We start from the raw sequence: 13,417 nt of genomic DNA on the forward strand, positions 1-13,417 counted from the left end.
TACAGTACTATACACTGCTCTAGTACAACACTACACTGTTCTACAGTACTATACACTGTTCTACAGTACTATACACTGCTCTAGTACAACACTACACTGTTCTACAGTACTATACACTGTTCTACAGTACTATACACTGTTCTACAGTACTATTACTGCTCTACAGTACTATACACTGATCTACAGTACTATACACTGCTCTACTACAACACTACACTGTTCTACAGTACTATACACTGTTCTACGGTACTATACACAGCTCTACAGTATTATACACTGCTCTACAGTACTATACACTGCTCTACTACAAAACTACACTGTTCTACAGTACTATACACTGTTCTACAGTACTATACACAGCTCTACAGTATTATACACTGCTCTACAGTACTATACACTGCTCTACTACAACACTACACTGTTCTACAGTACTATACACTGTTATACAGTACTATACACAGCTCTACAGTATTATACACTGCTCTACAGTAATATACACTGTTCTACAGTGATATACACTGTTCTACAGTAATATATATTGCGTTCTACAGTACTATACACTGTGTTCTACAGCACTATATGTGACGGATCATATTGGTCTGCGTTGTGTTTGATGTTAAATGTAATGTCCCGAGGGGGAGTCGAACAGGGGGCTCCCGCGTCTGCGGGCGACGACACAGGCCGCTGCACTAAGAAGTGAATTCACTCCTAACTACCGTACCTATGCGTCTGTTAACCCTGTTATGGGGAAGTGAGTTTAATTTACCAGCCCGCACTGCCACAGTCACTCGTCAACACACCTGTTTCCGTGACTGTGGACATACCCACGGGCTTCCCCGTTACACTCACCTCCCTAAACTCACGCCCCTCAGGACATCCGGGTCACTGGGCACCACTGTGACGGATCATATTGGTCTGCGTTGTGTTTGATGTTAAATGTAATGTCCCGAGGGGGAGTCGAACAGGGGGCTCCCGCGTCTGCGGGCGACGACACAGGCCGCTGCACTAAGAAGTGAATTCACTCCTAACTACCGTACCTATGCGTCTGTTAACCCTGTTATGGGGAAGTGAGTTTAATTTACCAGCCCGCACTGCCACAGTCACTCGTCAACACACCTGTTTCCGTGACTGTGGACATACCCACGGGCTTCCCCGTTACATATACACTGTTCTACAGTAATATATATATCGTGTTCTACAGTACTATACACTATTCTACAGTACTATACACTGTGTTCTACCATACTATACACCGTGTTGTACAGTACTATACACTATTCTACAGTACTATACACTGTTTAGTTTAGTTTATTTGACATGTCATGATCCAATCCAAAATAGACACTGTTTTACCTAAGTGAAGTGAGAGCCTATTGTCAGACAGCCAATTGCTAACCTTAGAGAGTTCCTCTCCTAGCCTTCTTTGGAGTGTACTCAGATCCTTATGTGAGATGAGCAAAGCTGAATCGTCTGCAAATAAGAATAAATTACAAGAACATGCATCTCTCATATAATTTATGTACAATAAAAATAGCAATGGTCCTAAAAACACTTCCTTGCGGCATCCCACAAACTATTGGTTTGGCATCTGACATAAAGCCATTGACTATACCCTCTGGTCCCTGTCAGATATGAGGCAATCTACTTTACAGCTGCACTGTATCATTCAGTCCCAGAGCCTCCGGCTTATTAAGCGGTAGACCATGATTTACTGTGCCAAAGGCTTTTTGAAGATCAAGTAAGACCATTCCACACAGTTTCCCTTCATCCGTCTCCTTTCTAATAAAACCAGTTAGATAAAGGAGGCATGAGTCTGTAGAATATGACTTCCTCAAAATGGATACTGGTCTGTAATTACCAGGCTCAGATCTATTCCCTTTTTTTGTACAAGGGAATGATCTTTGCATGTTTAGCATCACTTGGTATACAGCCTTGCTCCAGGGAGAGGTTCATTAGATGTGTAACACAGGGAGCTTTCCCCTGCGCCCATCTCTTAAAAATGTAGCTGAAATGTTGTCCAGGCCAGTGGCGTTTGCTATATTAAGCTCGGCCAACATTTCTGCTACTTTCTCAACTAACACTTTGGTCAAGGTACACAAACTGGCCAGTACCCGTCGGCTAGAATAAAACCTCTGAATAAACTCATCTCCATATATTCTTGTCTTAGGAGACAATGCATCAACAAGCTTGTTGGCTACTGAGGTAAAGAAAGGTATTGAATTCATTGTGCATATTGTTCTACAGCACTATAAACTGTGTTCTACAGCACTATACACCATTCTACAGTACTATACACCGTGTTCTACAGCACTATACACCGTGTTCTACAGCACTATACACCGTGTTCTACAGCACTATACACGTGTTCTACAGCACTATACACTGTGTTCTACAGTACTATACACTGTTCTACAGTACTATACACCGTGTTCTACAGTACTATACACCGTGTTCTACAGCACTATACACTGTGTTCTACAGTACTATACACCGTGTTCTACAGTACTATACACCGTGTTCTACAGCACTATACACTGTGTTCTACAGTACTATACACTATTCTACAGTACTATACACTATTCTACAGTACTATACACTATTCTACAGTACTATACACTGCTCTACAGTACTATACACTGTTCTACAGCACTATACACTGTTCTACATTACTATACACTGCTCTACAGTACTATACACTGTTCTACTACAACACTACACTGTTCTACAGTACTATACACTGCTCTACAGTACTATACACTGCTCTACAGTACTATACACTGCTCTACAGTACTATTACTGCTCTACAGTATTATACACCGTGTTCTACAGTACTATACACTGTGTTCTACAGTACTATACACCGTGTTCTACAGCACTATACACTGTTCTACAGTACTATACACTGCTCTACAGTACTATACACTGTTCTACAGTACTATACACTGCTCTACAGTACTATACACTGTTCTACAGTACTATACACTGTTCTACTACAACACTACACTGTTCTACAGTACTATACACTGCTCTACAGTACTATACACTGCTCTACAGTACTATTACTGCTCTACAGTATTATACACCGTGTTCTACAGTACTATACACTGTGTTCTACAGTACTATACACCGTGTTCTACAGCACTATACACTTTTCTACAGTACTATACACTGCTCTACAGTACTATACACTGCTCTACAGTACTATTACTGCTCTACAGTACTATACACTGCTCTACAGTACTATACACTGTTCTACAGTACTATACACTGCTCTACAGTACTATACACTGCTCTACAGTACTATACACTGCTCTACAGTACTATACACTGCTCTACAGTACTATACACTGCTCTACTACAAGACTACACTGCTCTACAGTACTATACACTGCTCTACAGTACTATACACTGCTCTACTACAACACTACACTGCTCTACAGTACTATACACTGATCTACAGTACTATACACTGTTCTACAGTACTATACACTGCTCTACAGTACTATTACTGCTCTACAGTACTATACACTGCTCTACTACAACACTACACTGCTCTACAGTACTATATACTGATCTACAGTACTATACACTGTTCTACAGTACTATACACTGTTCTACAGTACTATACACTGCTCTACAGTACTATTACTGCTCTACAGTACCATACACTGTTCTACAGTACTATACACTGTTCTACAGTACTATACACTGCTCTACAGTACTATTACTGCTCTACAGTATTATACACTGCTCTACAATACTATACACTGTTCTACAGTACTATACACTGCTCTACAGTACTATACACTGCTCTACAGTACTATACACTGCTCTACAGTACTATTACTGCTCTACAGTACTATACACTGCTCTACAGTACTATACACTGCTCTACAGTATTATACACTGCTCTACAGTATTATACACTGCTCTACAGTACTATACACTGCTCTACAGTACTATACACTGCTCTACAGTACTATACACTGCTCTACAGTATTATACACTGCTCTACAGTACTATACACTGCTCTACAGTACTATACACTGCTCTACAGTACTATTACTGCTCTCGTGTTATACAGTACTACACTGTTCTACAGTACTATACACCATGTTCTACCATACTATACACCGTGTTATACAGTACTATACACTATTCTACAGTACTATACACTGTTTAGTTTAGTTTATTTGACATGTCATGATCCAATCCAAAATAGACACTGTTTTACCTAAGTGAAGTGCGAGCCTATTGTCAGACAGCCAATTGCTAACCTTAGAGAGTTCCTCTCCTAGCCTTCTTTGGAGTGTACTCAGATCCGTATGTGAGATGAGCAAAGCTGAATCGTCTGCAAATAAGAATAAATTACAAGAACATGCATCTCTCATATAATTTATGTACAATAAAAATAGCAATGGTCCTAAAAACACTTCCTTGCGGCACCCCACAAACTATTGGTTTGGCATCTGACATAAAGCCATTGACTATACCCTCTGGTCCCTGTCAGATATGAGGCAATCTACTTTACAGCTGCAATGTATCATTCAGTCCCAGAGCCTCCGGCTTATTAAGCGGTAGACCATGATTTACTGTGCCAAAGGCTTTTTGAAGATCAAGTAAGACCATTCCACACAGTTTCCCTTCATCCGTCTCCTTTCTAATAAAATCAGTTAGATAAAGGAAGCATGAGTCTGTAGAATATGACTTCCTCAAAATGGATACTGGTCTGTAATTACCAGGCTCAGATCTATTCCCTTTTTTTGTACAAGGGAATGATCTTTGCATGTTTAGCATCACTTGGTATACAGCCTTGCTCCAGGGAGAGGTTCATTAGATGTGTAACACAGGGAGCTTTCCCCTGCGCCCATCTCTTAAAAATGTAGCTGAAATGTTGTCCAGGCCAGTGGCTTTTGCTATATTAAGCTCGGCCAACATTTCTGCTACTTTCTCAACTAACACTTTGGTCAAGGTACACAAACTGGCCAGTACCCGTCGGCTAGAATAAAACCTCTGAATAAACTCATCTCCATATATTCTTGTCTTAGGAGACAATGCATCAACAAGCTTGTTGGCTACTGAGGTAAAGAAAGGTATTGAATTCATTGTGCATATTGTTCTACAGCACTATAAACTGTGTTCTACAGCACTATACACCATTCTACAGTACTATACACCGTGTTCTACAGCACTATACACCGTGTTCTACAGCACTATACACCGTGTTCTACAGCACTATACACGTGTTCTACAGCACTATACACTGTGTTCTACAGTACTATACACTGTTCTACAGTACTATACACCGTGTTCTACAGTACTATACACCGTGTTCTACAGCACTATACACTGTGTTCTACAGTACTATACACCGTGTTCTACAGTACTATACACCGTGTTCTACAGCACTATACACTGTGTTCTACAGTACTATACACTATTCTACAGTACTATACACTATTCTACAGTACTATACACTATTCTACAGTACTATACACTGCTCTACAGTACTATACACTGTTCTACAGCACTATACACTGTTCTACATTACTATACACTGCTCTACAGTACTATACACTGTTCTACTACAACACTACACTGTTCTACAGTACTATACACTGCTCTACAGTACTATACACTGCTCTACAGTACTATACACTGCTCTACAGTACTATTACTGCTCTACAGTATTATACACCGTGTTCTACAGTACTATACACTGTGTTCTACAGTACTATACACCGTGTTCTACAGCACTATACACTGTTCTACAGTACTATACACTGCTCTACAGTACTATACACTGTTCTACAGTACTATACACTGCTCTACAGTACTATACACTGTTCTACAGTACTATACACTGTTCTACTACAACACTACACTGTTCTACAGTACTATACACTGCTCTACAGTACTATACACTGCTCTACAGTACTATTACTGCTCTACAGTATTATACACCGTGTTCTACAGTACTATACACTGTGTTCTACAGTACTATACACCGTGTTCTACAGCACTATACACTTTTCTACAGTACTATACACTGCTCTACAGTACTATACACTGCTCTACAGTACTATTACTGCTCTACAGTACTATACACTGCTCTACAGTACTATACACTGTTCTACAGTACTATACACTGCTCTACAGTACTATACACTGCTCTACAGTACTATACACTGCTCTACAGTACTATACACTGCTCTACAGTACTATACACTGCTCTACTACAAGACTACACTGCTCTACAGTACTATACACTGCTCTACAGTACTATACACTGCTCTACTACAACACTACACTGCTCTACAGTACTATACACTGATCTACAGTACTATACACTGTTCTACAGTACTATACACTGCTCTACAGTACTATTACTGCTCTACAGTACTATACACTGCTCTACTACAACACTACACTGCTCTACAGTACTATATACTGATCTACAGTACTATACACTGTTCTACAGTACTATACACTGTTCTACAGTACTATACACTGCTCTACAGTACTATTACTGCTCTACAGTACCATACACTGTTCTACAGTACTATACACTGTTCTACAGTACTATACACTGCTCTACAGTACTATTACTGCTCTACAGTATTATACACTGCTCTACAATACTATACACTGTTCTACAGTACTATACACTGCTCTACAGTACTATACACTGCTCTACAGTACTATACACTGCTCTACAGTACTATTACTGCTCTACAGTACTATACACTGCTCTACAGTACTATACACTGCTCTACAGTATTATACACTGCTCTACAGTATTATACACTGCTCTACAGTACTATACACTGCTCTACAGTACTATACACTGCTCTACAGTACTATACACTACTCTACAGTACTATACACTGCTCTACAGTATTATACACTGCTCTACAGTACTATACACTGCTCTACAGTACTATACACTGCTCTACAGTACTATTACTGCTCTCGTGTTATACAGTACTACACTGTTCTACAGTACTATACACCATGTTCTACCATACTATACACCGTGTTATACAGTACTATACACTATTCTACAGTACTATACACTGTTTAGTTTAGTTTATTTGACATGTCATGATCCAATCCAAAATAGACACTGTTTTACCTAAGTGAAGTGCGAGCCTATTGTCAGACAGCCAATTGCTAACCTTAGAGAGTTCCTCTCCTAGCCTTCTTTGGAGTGTACTCAGATCCGTATGTGAGATGAGCAAAGCTGAATCGTCTGCAAATAAGAATAAATTACAAGAACATGCATCTCTCATATAATTTATGTACAATAAAAATAGCAATGGTCCTAAAAACACTTCCTTGCGGCACCCCACAAACTATTGGTTTGGCATCTGACATAAAGCCATTGACTATACCCTCTGGTCCCTGTCAGATATGAGGCAATCTACTTTACAGCTGCAATGTATCATTCAGTCCCAGAGCCTCCGGCTTATTAAGCGGTAGACCATGATTTACTGTGCCAAAGGCTTTTTGAAGATCAAGTAAGACCATTCCACACAGTTTCCCTTCATCCGTCTCCTTTCTAATAAAATCAGTTAGATAAAGGAAGCATGAGTCTGTAGAATATGACTTCCTCAAAATGGATACTGGTCTGTAATTACCAGGCTCAGATCTATTCCCTTTTTTGTACAAGGGGATGATCTTTGCATGTTTAGCATCACTTGGTATACAGCCTTGCTCCAGGGAGAGGTTCATTAGATGTGTAACACAGGGAGCTTTCCCCTGCGCCCATCTTAAAAATGTAGCTGAAATGTTGTCCAGGCCAGTGGCTTTTGCTATATTAAGCTCGGCCAACATTTCTGCTACTTTCTCAACTAACACTTTGGTCAAAGTACACAAACTGGCCAGTACCCGTCGGCTAGAATAAAACCTCTGAATAAACTCATCTCCATATATTCTTGTCTAAGGAGGCAATGCATCAACAAGCTTGTTGGCTACTGAGGTAAAGAAAGGTATTGAATTCATTGTGCATATTGTTCTACAGCACTATAAACTGTGTTCTACAGCACTATACACTATTCTACAGTACTATACACCGTGTTCTACAGCACTATACACCGTGTTCTACAGCACTATACACCGTGTTCTACAGCACTGTACACCGTGTTCTACAGTACTATACACTGTTCTACAGTACTATACACCGTGTTCTACAGTACTATACACCGTGTTCTACAGCACTATACACTGTGTTCTACAGTACTATAAACTGTGTTCTACAGCACTATACACCATGTTCTACAGCACTATACACTGTGTTCTACAGTACTATACACGTGTTCTACAGCACTATACACCGTGTTCTACAGTACTATACACTATTGTACAGTACTATACGCGTGTTCTACAGCACTATACACCGTGTTCTACAGTACTACACGTGTTCTATAGTACTATACACCGTGTTCTACAGCACTATACACCGTGTTCTACAGTACTATACACGTGTTCTACAGCACTATACACCGTGTTCTACAGTACTACACGTGTTCTACAGCACTATACACCGTGTTCTACAGCACTATACGCGTGTTCTACAGCACTATACACCGTGTTCTACAGCACTATACACTATTCTACAGTACTATACACTGTGTTCTACAGTACTATACACTGTGTTCTACAGCACTATACGCGTGTTCTACAGCACTATACACTGTTCTACAGCACTATCCACTGTTCTACAGTACTATACACTGTGTTCTACAGCACTATACACTGTGTTCTACAGTACTATACACTGTGTTCTACAGCACTATACACTGTGTTCTACAGCACTATACACTGTGTTCTACAGCACTATACACTGTGTTCTACAGCACTATACATTGTGTTCTATAGTACTATACACCGTGTTCTACAGTACTATACACTGTTCTACAGTACTATACACTGTTCTACAGCACTATACACTGTTCTACAGTACTATACACCGTGTTCTACAGCACTATACACCGTGTTCTACAGCACTATACACCGTGTTCTACAGCACTATACACTGTGTTCTACAGCACTATACACCGTGTTCTACAGCACTATACACTGTGTTCTACAGTACTATACACTGTGTTCTACAGCACTATACGCGTGTTCTACAGCACTATAAACTGTGTTCTACAGCACTATACACTATTCTACAGTACTATACACCGTGTTCTACAGCACTATACACCGTGTTCTACAGCACTATACACCGTGTTCTACAGCACTATACACCGTGTTCTACAGTACTATACACTGTTCTACAGTACTATACACCGTGTTCTACAGCACTATACACTGTGTTCTACAGCACTATACACTGTGTTCTACAGTACTATAAACTGTGTTCTACAGCACTATACACCATGTTCTACAGCACTATACACTGTGTTCTACAGTACTATACACGTGTTTTTTTTTTTTTTTTTTTTTTTTTTATTATTGCAAAACAAAACTTATTAAAAGTCAGTACTCAACACACAATGTATAATGAAACTTTCAGTAAAGGTGGTTAAAATATATGCAAGTACAGAAACAGGATAAAACAAAAATAGTCAATAATAAAATTTTAACCGTATACCGTGTATATCCAGCGAAGTTACAATTATATATAAATGTTAGTATATAATATACCCCGAATACCTATTTTCTAAAACCCTACACACATATGCTCCAGCTCAAATCCCCCCCTCCCGGACCCCCTCTTGGATAGTACCTCCATTATCCCTCACTCCTAACCAGACATCACCATTATAGGCTAGCTTTTATTCTCTCCACCACTTCTAACCACATTAACATTTTGGATTCATTGAGCCCCAGAATTCTTGCTGTTGATATTTCTTGATATATCACATCAAGATATGTAAGAAACCACACTTTCCGGCACATTTTTTCCGGTTGAAACCAACGTGATGCAATCAGTTTTTTAGCTACTGTGATACCCGATAAAACCAATCTTTTTAGTTGTGGGTTCACTGCAAACTCAAAAACATCATTCAATAGCAATACCGCGGGGTGTACAGGTATATTCCAAAATACGAGTATTGATAATTGTTGGGACACATCTTTCCAGAATGCCTTAACTGGTGGGCAGTCCCAATACATGTGCATAAATGTTCCTTCGTCCCCATTTGTACATTGGGAGCATTTGGAGTCTTGTATAAGCCCCATTTTGCACAGCCTTATAGGAGTCAAGTATGTCCTGTGAATATAGTTCAGATTGATTTGTTGATGATCCGGGTTCCTTGATGTAAGTCGGACATTTGCCCAGGCTCCTTGCCAATCAAAGTCATTTTCCAGGTCTGGTATATCCCTCCTCCAGACATTGTCTAGTTGAAGGGTTTCGTACGAGGACGTTAGTAATTGATAATAAAAACCTGATACAAAACCTCCCATTGTATCTCTTTCATAGAAAAATTTGTGGTATCTGTGGTGTTCAATTGGTATGTGTAATGGAACACCGTGAGATCTCATACAAAGTCGTAACTGTATGTAAAAAAGCCATGTGGACTCGGTGAGGTTAAACTTTATGCATATTTCGACATAACTACAGAGGCCCTTGTTATTAAAAATATCCCCTAATGAGTGTATGCCTCTTTCTTCCCATACAGGGAATCTTATAGGACGTTTTCCCATTAAGAGAGCATTGTTATTGAATATGGGAGTGTGATTATGCCATACTTGATTGTTAGGAAATTTCCTTTGTGTTTCCCGCCATGTCCTGATTGCATGGGTTATTATTGGGCCAAATTCTCGCTCACAATGCTTGATTGAAAGTTTAGTGTATGCTATGTCTTTCAATCTCTGTGGGGCTACTATGTTTTCTTCTAATTTTCTCCAAGATACCAAAGCCTCGGGGTCAAACCATATCTTCTTCAATGGTCTTAATGTGAAGGCATTAAAATATTGTAAAAAATCTGGGACTGCCATGCCACCGTCTGCTTTACTTCTCTGTGCGGTGGATCTTTTTATGCGAGGTGGTTTGTTATTCCAAATAAATTTGTATGTGGAGGTTTGTAATCTTTTCCAGTAGCCCTCTGGAGGAGGTAACGGAAGCATTGAGCTGAAGAAATTGATTATTGGTCATACATCCATCTTAACTATTGATACCCTTGCCTGTACTGAGTTTTTAAGTTTTGCCCACCTGTCCAGGTCGTCCTTGATTTTGTTCTGTATTTTTGTGTAATTGTGCTTCACCGTTTGTCTTATGGTGGGGAATATTTCCACTCCCAAGCATCTTAAATGTTTTACCATCGGTATCGCACCTGGGAGGGTTGTATCTTTTTTTGCAGGGGTGTTAAGTGGAAGGAAAGCCGACTTCGGCCAATTTATCTTAAATCCCGATAAATCACCAAAGTTCTCAATCAACTTGAGCAGATGAGGCAATGTGGTGTTGGGGTTTTGCATGAACAATATTACGTCGTCCGCATATAAACTAATTTTTTGTTGTGTGCCCTTGATTACGATTGGTTCTATGGATTGGGATTGTCTTATATATTGTGCTAAAGGCTCTAATGATAAATTGAATAGTCCGGGACTAAGAGGGCAACCCTGTCTGGCAGAGCGTGATACCGGAAAGATTTTGGAGATGATTGTGCCTGTTGTAATCATGGCCGATGGGTCCTTGTATAGTACTTTAATCATATCAATGAAACTTTTTCCTAACCCCATCCTTTCCAATACTGCCCATAGAAACGACCATTCCAACCTGTCAAATGCTTTCATAGCATCCAGGGATAGTATCGCCTTAGGTGTGATGTCCTCTTTGTCTGTATCTAGTACGTGCAGTATTCGCCTTATGTTATCATTGATCAGGCGACCTTTTATGAAGCCTGTTTGGTCCGTATGAACTAAAGACGTCATATGCTTTTGCAATCTGATGGCTAATATCTTAGAGTACAGTTTGACATCGGTTCCGAGGAGGCTTAAAGGACGGTAACTACCGCATTCAGTGGGGTCTTTGTCTTTTTTGTGAAGAACTGAAATGAGTGCGGTATTTTGGTGTTCAATGAAGCTTCCCTCTTTGACTGAGTATAAGATCATATTTAGTAATAAGGGTCCAAATATGTCCCAGCAAGAAATGTACATTTCTGATGGGATACCGTCAATTCCCGGAGCTTTGCCGTTTTTCATTCCGGATATGGCCTTCTTGAGTTCTTCTAATGTGATCGGTACTTCTAACTGTTTAGCGTCTTCATCCGTAAGTTTAGGGAGAGTAATTTGATTAAGATATGTGTCTAATTTGTCTTGATCAAAGGTCGTTTCTGAGTTATATAAATCGGAGTAGAATTCTTTGAATGTATCGTTTATTATTTTGGGTTCTGTTACTAGAGCTTGTTGTTTCCTAATGGCAGTTATATCTGCAAATTTTGCATTAATTCTTAGTCGCATGGCTAATAGGTGACTAGGTTTAGAACCTTGGAAGTACTGCTGTTGTCTAGTGCTGCGTATTTGCAATTCCGATTTTTGTCTGTACATTGCTTTGATCTCGGTCTTTAGAATGTTAACTTGGTTATCTAGTCTAGTAGAGTTGTTGTATTTTAAAGAATTAAAAAGCGTTGAGTAAAGCGTTTCCATTTCAGACAGTTTTGTGTTTTGATTTTTGCGCAATATGGAGGTAAATCTATCCGAGAAATCCTTGATCATATTCTTTAACGACATCCATAATATTCTGGGATCTTGCACCGAGTTAGCATTATCTTGTAGGAATACTGTGAGAGCTTCTTTAATTTGTGTAATGAATTCCTTGTTGTTAAGCAGCATCGAATTAAAACGCCATCTGGGGGCCCGGGTAGATAGTGTACCAAATGTTGCTTTCAGGACACGTGTTCTACAGCACTATACACCGTGTTCTACAGTACTATACACTATTGTACAGTACTATACGCGTGTTCTACAGCACTATACACCGTGTTCTACAGTACTACACGTGTTCTACAGTACTATACACCGTGTTCTACAGCACTATACACCGTGTTCTACAGTACTATACACGTGTTCTACAGCACTATACACCGTGTTCTACAGTACTACACGTGTTCTACAGCACTATACACCGTGTTCTACAGCACTATACACTATTCTACAGTACTATACACTGTGTTCTACAGTACTATACACTGTGTTCTACAGCACTATACGCGTGTTCTACAGCACTATACACTGTTCTACAGCACTATACACTGTTCTACAGTACTATACACTGTGTTCTACAGCACTATACACTGTGTTCTACAGTACTATTGTGTTCTACAGCACTATACACTGTGTTCTACAGCACTATACACTGTGTTCTACAGCACTATACACTGTGTTCTACAGCACTATACATTGTGTTCTATAGTACTATACACGGTGTTCTACAGTACTATACACTGTTCTACAGTACTATACACTG

Source organism: Notolepis coatsorum (assembly GCF_963971535.1).
Source record: "Notolepis coatsorum genome assembly, chromosome: 6".
Taxonomy (NCBI): domain Eukaryota; kingdom Metazoa; phylum Chordata; class Actinopteri; order Aulopiformes; family Paralepididae; genus Notolepis; species Notolepis coatsorum.